Genomic DNA, 9,358 nt, shown 5'->3' with positions numbered 1-9,358 from the left:
AAAGTATATTAATTTGAAAGTAAATCCCTTGAATTCTTGATGAAGTTCGTTTGAATCCTTGTGGGTTGTGTTGTTGGAGTTTTCTTGAGATTGATTCACGTTTTTAGTTGTGTTTTCGAGTAGAATCTGATGTTATCTGAGGGTATAAATGATTCTAAGTGTTTGGGGGGGAAACCAATGGAGTTTAGAGGGTTTAGAGCTGGAAAACGAAGAAGGAATTTTCATCGGGTAAATCTGGGCACTGCCTCCGCGTCGCGGACCTGCTCCCCAGATTTGGGAAAAAATCATTTCACAGAGCGGAGCGGTCACGGACCGTTCTGCCTCAAAATTCTTTTTCGAACCAAAAATTTAAATACTTCTCCGCGTCGCGGACCCACCCTCAAACAATGATTTCTTGATATTTTCTCATGTTTAGTTATCTAAAAGCATTCTTAAACATCATGAGATATTTCCTATCACTAATCTCAAATCGTTGAATCCATAATTCAATTCAAGGAAAGTTAAGAGTCAAGTTAGAAGTTGAGAAGCAAGTCAAGAGAAGTGCTTTAAAGTTTTCAAAAAGTCTTTTCCAAATGTTTTAACTTTGTTTTAAGACTTAAAGTTCAAGTTGAGTAAAGATTAAAGAGTAAAGTTTGAAGTTCATTTCTTCAAAAGTATATGGGGACTATGTATTCCCCAAAAGGGCTTAAAAATGTTTTCACATTTAAACAAGAAAGGAAAACCTCAATATCCAAAGAGCCTTCGGGCTAGTTTTTAGAAAAGAGTAATCGCTTTCTAAATGAAGCAAGAGAGGAAACTTTGATTTCCAAGATAGCTTTTGAGCTAAGTTTTTGAGCACTAATCTCAAATCACAGAAAGAAGTATGTTTTAAACATAAGAGCTAATATTATATTTTGGGAGTAGAATTGAGCACCGATATGGGGGAGAGTTCAGACAACTCACAGCCCTCATAAACCATGTAGCCATCATGGGTAGAAAAGGGTCATACTTTTTAGATGATTTCTTTAGTGCTTTTTAGCATAGACTAGTGGATCCACTTAGTAGTTCAGGTTCTATACCCCCGGCAAGGTATAGGATGGCCCCTGGCGGCATGAGGCAAAACGTTGTATCATCACAATAGCTCTTACATGATGGTTGTCGGTTAGAGAAACTCCCACAGAAGTAATTGTATTCTTATATACACAGTTTATTGTATTTTTACATACATTTCAGAGTTATATGTATCTTTGCATACATACAGAGTTGACATCATGTTTTAAACAACTTTCTTTATATTGCACTTGTTTTAAACTGTTTTTTTTTTTAAATGAGTTCAATTATGTTGAGTTTAGTTGAGCCAGGTAAGTTTTTCAGATTCTTTTCAAGCCTGTGTTTAGCATTCCAACTCGCACATTCGTACATTGAATGTACTGATGCCAGTTGCCATACATCTTATCATGATGCAGACACATGTAACTAGGATCGGCCTCCGGCGCAACGTTGATCCAGTGAGCACTCCAGAGTCAGTTGGTGAGCCTCCTTGCATTTCAGAGGACTCCTTTTATTGATTTCAGTTACTTTGTTAGTTCATTAGGATGTCGTGGGGTTTATCCCGACATCTATCTCAGTTATTTTAGAGACTTCATAGACAGTCAAACGTTAATTCTTTAGTTTTTTCATTGAATTTATCATTTCATATGTTTAGACTTGAGTTGACATTTTGGCCAAGTTGAATGTTTGACTTTTAAGCATTCTCAGTATTTTATTATTCAAGTGAGTATAGTGCTTTTGATCATTATAAATATGCATAGAGTCTTCCATGTAACACCCCAGAAAAAATTTTCGAACTAAGACCCGAACCGTTCTTCGTTGTGAGTAGGATTTTACCGAGGAATTAAAATTTTTAAGTGTTAAGTTCACTAGATGTAGCAACTTGAGTTCGAAAGAGAACTAAATTGGAAATAGAAAAATCTGAAATTTTGCAAGTTATGCTTAAGTATGAGTTTTGGGTTGACTTCAAACGACCATAACTCATAGTTCAGGATGAGTTAGGTGTGATACCATATATCGTAGGAAATACCTTTGAATTGTCTTTCCAACGCCGCTGAGTTTACTAAGTTTCGAGGTCGGACGAGTGAGATATTGCCTTTTGAAGTTAGGCTACCAGTTAAGGAAAGTCAAAACCGGATTTTACAGGGGTATTTTTGGTCTTTTCCTTGCCCAATCAGATTTATTTCGTTTTTAGTAATATTTTAGGAGTCTAATCTGATTAGGTTCAGTTTGATAATCCTAGTTTACACCTAGGGTTTTAGTTGAGAGAAAAGAAGAAGAGAAAAGAGGAGAGCATCAAGCGTTCGTCGAGATTCTTGCGTCTTGTTGCGGATTTTCGCCATGGGTTTAATCCCTAAGAGGTATGTAAGCTTCCATAGTGTTGGGTTCTTTCACCCACACACCAATCATGATTTATTCAGCGTAATTTCGTTCCTGAAGTTTAAAGATTAGAGATCTTGATGAGTTCTTGATAAGTGTTCTTGAAGTGTCATTAAGTTTTGATGTAAGATTCTGCTTGAGTCAACTTTAAACGACCATATCTCTTAGAATATTAAGAGTTACGTGATCCATAACCTATCCAAATAAAGGTAATTGAATCTACTTTCCAAACCCACCAATTTGGATTTTTGAAAATCGATAGTATTTGGTTTGGTTATGGTTTTATCCAAAAAAAAAACCGAAGAAATAACCGAACCGAACCGATGAATTATATACATATATTTTATTAATATACATACTTAATATATTATTTTTATAAACAATTTTAAAGATATTATACATATTTTCATTAAAATTTCTTTATAATTTACTTATTGAAAGCAAAAATGCCCAAGATGAAACATTTATCTTATTGATTTCATGTATATGAGTGTCTATAACAATTCTTTGTGGGATTGAAAATGTTATTGTCTCTTCCTTCTAGGCCAATATAGTGAATTTTAAAGCTTTATTGATAGTAAATTTAGTGATTGAAAGTTCAGTAATTTAAGTCATTCTAACTATTTTTCATTTTGAATGGATTGTTGTCACTTTTTTCATATTTTAAATGAATTGTTTCTTTTATTTTTGTGTATGGTTAATAACCGAATAACCGAACCAAACCAAACCAATAAATGTATATTATATTTGGTTTGGTTTGGTTTTGATAATTTTAAAACCGATTAAGTTGGTTTGGTTTTAGTTTTGACCAATAACCGATCCAAACCAACCTGTGAACACCCCTACCCTTAATTATTCATCATAGCTATAGTTTTTTATAATTATCACTCGCGACTAACACTAAGCGTTAATTACGTGGGCGGACTTCGAGTTTGTATAATTCGACGTGTTAGTATAATTCGTCACATTTGTATAATTCACAACTAATAATTCTTCGTTTGATTTGTATATGATGGTTTGTATTTGTATATGATAGTGATTTCCTTTGGTTTTTCAGTTTTATTACCAAATAACATTAAATGTTTTTTGTATATCTTTTTAAAGTTTGTATAAACGTGTAGTTTTCGTATTTTGTATAATATAATTTGTATAACTGTTCAATGTTCAGATGTTTGTGTTTGTATAAATTTGTTATTTCGAGTTTTATCATATTTGTATAATTCCAAAATTTGTATTAGGGCTAACGCTCAAGGGACGGGCTATTCTACATAATACAGATAGGCGTATAGACTTTTTATTCTTACGATCCTATCATTTCTGCTTCAGCGGAATATTCTGATTTGGCTTTAGCTGCTTCGTCTATATCTTCACATTATTCAAATGATCCTGAAGTGGACCTTTCCTTTGTGTTCGTTGTAGGTTTGTGCGAATTATACAAATTATTGTCCCCTCTCGCTCGCCTCTCTCCTCCCTCTCCAAATCTCACTTGCCTCTCTGCTCCCTCTCCCATTCTCGCTCACCTCTCTCCTCCCCTAACATGTAGCTACGGATTGTAATTAGCAAACTATAGTTATTGCGCAAAATTAAGCTATTTTTGAGTGACTATATGCGAAAATTCCTTTTATAATAATCAAGTTCTTTATCGTCTAGTTAACTATATGACTATTCCCATATCAATGTACTAATAATTCTTTTATAAAATCTAAAATTCAACAAAAATAAATAAGAGCTTGCTACTTTAAGATGAAATTGAAAGATGAATTACAACCTCCAAAAGTTGGACCATAAAAATTCACCGAAATATAATTCTATATAGAAAAACAAAAGACAAAAAAAGATACATCAAAGAAGACATTATTAAGTTTTTAAATTATTAACATTTTCGAGGTTTTCCTCATTTGTTGGGGGGTAGGGGGGGATTAAGTTTGGCTTTAAAGCTGTGATACATCCTTGTTGCTGTATCATAGGCCATTGTAGCTTCTTCTACTATTTTGAAAGTACCAAGCCAGACAAGGACCTTCTGGATGTGGTTTGTAAATCTCAGCTCTATACGTCCCCATGACCTTTTTCTTTATCACACCTCTATACCGCACCTTGTTTGGGGGTACAACCACTGTGGTGTAACCTTGTATCTAAGAGTTCTCTATTGAACCAAAGTTTTCTTTTCTCCATTTTTCATGTTCTTGTTAGATTATTGACATATGACATAAGTTAAATTTAACGACTAAAATTTAAGTGATCAAAGTAAATTTTTAATCATTGAGTTAGACTCGAACCCGATCAATTTGATCGTAGTTAAAAGGTCTAGTCTTAAGTATGAAAAGTGTGTCAGATGTGAATTAAGATGCTAACCGAACTCTAGCACAAATCAGGTAGAAAAGTTTTTCATATATATGAGTTTGATTAAGGTCCAACTTCAAACAAGTATATCTCCTAAAATATGAAGAGTTACATTATTCTTGGATCATTAAATGGGCTGCAAAAATAAATAAAAAATAACTAGTCATTTTCTTCTATGTTCCTACTGATCTCTCTTCAGCATGTTCATTTTTATTCTCTTACTTACTTCTTTATTACTCCTTTTTAAGATCTGAAAACCACAATGTAGTTAGACTACTACTAATAAACCAATTAAAAGTAGTGAATTTCTTGAATAATCAGACATGTATACGAATTGCAATCAACGACTTAGCATATCTAACTATATATGACAATTACACAAATAAGCTAATTACATCATATTTAACTACAATATAGTTAAGGCAACGGCATATATAGAAGGCAATTACTTATATCCCTTCAAGTGTTTGTCAAATCGACTTATCTCTACATACAGGAATACAAATCTTTTAAGAGAGTTGAACAACGAAATCTTAAAATCACGATAAAATTTTTGTTAGAAAATGTGATATATCCAAAATGAATATTCAATGGCAAATGTTTTTACAATAAGTTTGTCAATCAATTAAGATTGTTTGTTACTTTTTATGAGTTGTGTAATGAAAACTTTGCAGCTTGTTGGTAGACTTTCTTTGCCTTGGATAACAAAGACATAATCATTACAAGAAAAATGTGAATTACATGGGATTATGTATGAAAATTCATAGGAAAATAAGTTTCCTTCGGCTTTTCCTATAAAAAAAGAATTCAAAAATAAAATCTTCATAGGTAATTATTTCCTGTGAATTTCACAATCCCCAACTAATTTACTTGGGGATTTAAATTCTGCAGGTACATTACTTGCGAATTTTCTTGCAAAAAATATTTAAAATATCTCAGAAGTTTTTAGTAATTTTTTTTAAAAAAAAAATTCTTACCAATTTATTCGCAAGTACAACCGCATGAAGATATTCAAATAAATTTCTTTAAACAATATTAACATTATCTCCTACCATGAGATTCCATGTCCACTCATTTTGTCACGACCCGAGCCTACACCCTGGACGTGGCCGACACTCGAAGACCATTCTTGGTCCCCAAGCGAACCCTCATCCTGGCTGACTCTCATGTTGATGACCCTGAATACCTGTATCTGCATCATGAAAGGATGCAGGCCAAATGAGTCAGTACGTGGAATGTACGAGCATGTAAGAGGAATTTTAAAGCATAAACATAAGCTTGAAACTTGATAAAAGGAAACATACTTGCCTCTTCTCAAATGTACTCAACTCAAGGAATACTCAAGGATACTCAAAACTACTCAACTTAGAGATTAGATACTCAACTCAAAGATATGATATTCGACTCTGGGTACTCAAACTCAATATAAAGCAACAATACACATGCAATATATGGAAAGCTTTATAAAACAGTAAAAACAACTTAGTTCGTTAAAGAAAATGCAATAGCAAACTCAACTTTACTTATATAATAAAGTAATATAGTTTCTGTGGGAGATTCTCTAACCGACAACCACCACTATGAGCCTAAGTGGTGATACAACGTCTTACCCACGCTGCCAGAACTGTCCTATACTTTTGCCGTCATATAGAACGCTTAACTTAGTTGATCCACTAGTCTATGCTAAAAGCATCTTACGGAGTCATCTAAAACGTATGATCCTTTACTACCCATGATGGCTACATGGTTTATAGAGACTTGAGTTAATATGAACTCGCATCCCCATATCGGTGCTCAATACTACTCCCAAAATATACTTAGCTCATATGTTTGTAAAAACAAAACTCTTTCTTTGAATTGAGATAATTACTCAAGACTTAGCTTAAAAAGCTCTCTTGGAATCGATGTTCCCTTTTCTTGCTCCAATGTGTAAAAGCATTTATAAACTCTTTGGAAATACTTAGTTCCCTGTATACTCTTTTGAAGAAATGAACTCAACTCTTTACTCTTTACAATTTACTCTTTGCTTAACTCAAAACTTAAGTCTTAAAACAAAGTTAAAACGTTTGTAAAAGATTTACTTAGAATATGGTTCATGCCGAATTATGGACGTGAACGACTCAATGCAAGGTTTTTCAATAACCAAAGAGAGAACTCAATACTTGGAACTCAAGAACTTCTATAATACTACTCACTTCAAGAATGCTCAACTCGGAGGGGTCATGCGGAATTTATGACCATGAACTACTCAACTCAAGGACTCAAAGATACTTCTCATCTCAAGACTGTTCGACTTATAGGGTTCATACGAAATTATGAGCACGAACAATTCAACTCAAGAATTTCATGGGTAACATGTAATAGTCCATGATTAGGAATGTGATCTCCAATGGGTTAGAAACTCAATACTTAAGACTTAGGATATGAAGATATTACTCCTCTCAAAGGTACTCAACTAATGGAGTTCATGCGGAAGTTATGGGCATGAACGACTTGATTCAAGGGTTAAAATATCAATAAGGAACTAAGGTATACGACTCTTCTCATTATCATACTTACTTCTCAAAACGTAACTCAAATCGATGGTTGATCTCAAAGGGTTCACAATCGAACTCAAAGGCTTTCTTGAACTCTACTCTTAACTCGCTCTTGAATGTGAATTATGAATTCAAGAGTTATATTTCATGATATAAAGAATCTAGATGATAGTGTAGACTCATGAATATATTCTTCTCACTCTCATGCTCACTTACTCGAGTATTGAAACAAGTTACTAGAAGTTGTAGAAGACTCCACAAAATGACTCAAAGGGACTTTATCAAAAAGGTTTGAAAGAACTCTCAAACTTGACTATCAACTCTACCTTGAATTTGATTTATGAATTCAAGGTTATGATCATGTTAGGAATGATTATTTTAGGTGTTTAGAAGTAGCTTAGAGTAGTTAGAATCGAAAAGGAGTGAAGGTGCACTTTAAACGAACTCAAATAGGGCAATCGACGACAAACTGGATGGGGCAGGCGACCCTGGCACTATGGGTGGCGCGGGGCGCAAGCCTCTAAACTTCAAAGGTGGGTTTGGGGCGCTCTGGCAGGCGCATCGCGCCAGGCCCCCAACCTAGAAAATTTAGTAAGTTTCTTTTCTCGTTTTCTCACCCTATTTTGCCTATAATCGAATGGTTTCTTCCCCAATCACTTAGAATTGATTTCTTAACATAAGTACACTCTAATATACTCATTACATCCCTTAAAACACTCACTTTGATCTCAAGAAATCATCCAAAACCCAACACAACAAGATTTAGAATGAGCTTCAAAAACACCTATCAAGAACTCATCAAGAATTCAAATCTTTCAACTTCAAGAATGAAATTTGCACTGAAAATAACATGTTTGGCGTGTGGGTCAACAAACCCAATACTATGGAAGCTTACATACCTCTTAGGTATTAAACCCATGGCGAAAATCCGCAACAACTCTCAAGAATTTTGACGAACGCTTCGATCCTTTCTCTTTTCTCCTCTTTTCTCTTCTTCTTTTTTCTTCTTTTCTCTCAACTAAAACCCTAGGCGTAAACTAGGATTATAAAAATGAACCTAATCAGATTATACCCTTAAAACCTTACTAAAAATGAATTAAATCTGATTGGGTAAGGAAAAGACCAAAATACCCCTTACTATTTGCGGTTTAGTTTCCTTAACTAGATAGCCTAACTTCAAAAGGCCATATCTCACTCATCTGAACTTGAAACTTAGCAAACTTGGTGGCGTTGGAAAGATAATTCAAAGGTCTTTTCTATCGTATCTGGTATCACACCTAACTCATCCTGATCTAGGAGTTATGGTCGTTTGAAGTCGACCCAAAACTCATACTTAAGCATAACTTGCAAAATTTCAGATTTTGCTATTTCCAATTTAGTTCTTTTTCGAACTCAAGGTGCTACATCTAGTGACCTTAACACTTAATATATTTTAATTCCTTGGCAAAATCTCACTCACTACGATGAACGGTTCGAGTCTTAGTTTGAAAAAATTTCTGGGTGTTACACATTTATAGGTGCTCCTTGAAGTTTCGTTCTACCAATACTATAAGTCATAGCATTATAAACGTTGTCACACCCATTTTCGCGATAGGCGGTAAGGGTTTTTCCAATTTAAGTGACGTTATAGATTTAGGGATTATTTTATTATTTCAGAGTCGCCACTTGAAATTGAGTTATGGTGTTTCAAGTCACCTTTTTGTTTAATCCCTAATCAAAAGGAAATAACTCTTTATTTGGTCTGCGAACCAGAAATTCGGGTAAGGAATTATGTTGATCGAGGGGAAGGTATTAGGCATCCCTCGAGTCCCGTGGTTCTAGCACGGTCACTTTTATTGACTTATACCTACTTTTAATTATTTGTGGACATATTTTATATGTTATAGTTTCGCTCATATTTTTTATTGTTGAACTTTTATTTGGTCTTGACCTAGATGCGTAACCGCATTCTTGGTCTTGACATTTAGAGACATAACTGTCTTTTTTGCATCACACTTAATAATCTTATTTTTTATAAGTCTCTACTTAAAATTAATAAAAGTTAATTATTAAAATAATTTGGCCAAGGTGCG

The sequence above is a fragment of the Solanum tuberosum genome, unplaced genomic scaffold (assembly GCF_000226075.1).
Source record: "Solanum tuberosum cultivar DM 1-3 516 R44 unplaced genomic scaffold, SolTub_3.0 scf01023, whole genome shotgun sequence".
NCBI lineage: Eukaryota > Viridiplantae > Streptophyta > Magnoliopsida > Solanales > Solanaceae > Solanum > Solanum tuberosum.
Note: the sequence above shows the minus strand (reverse complement) of the source record.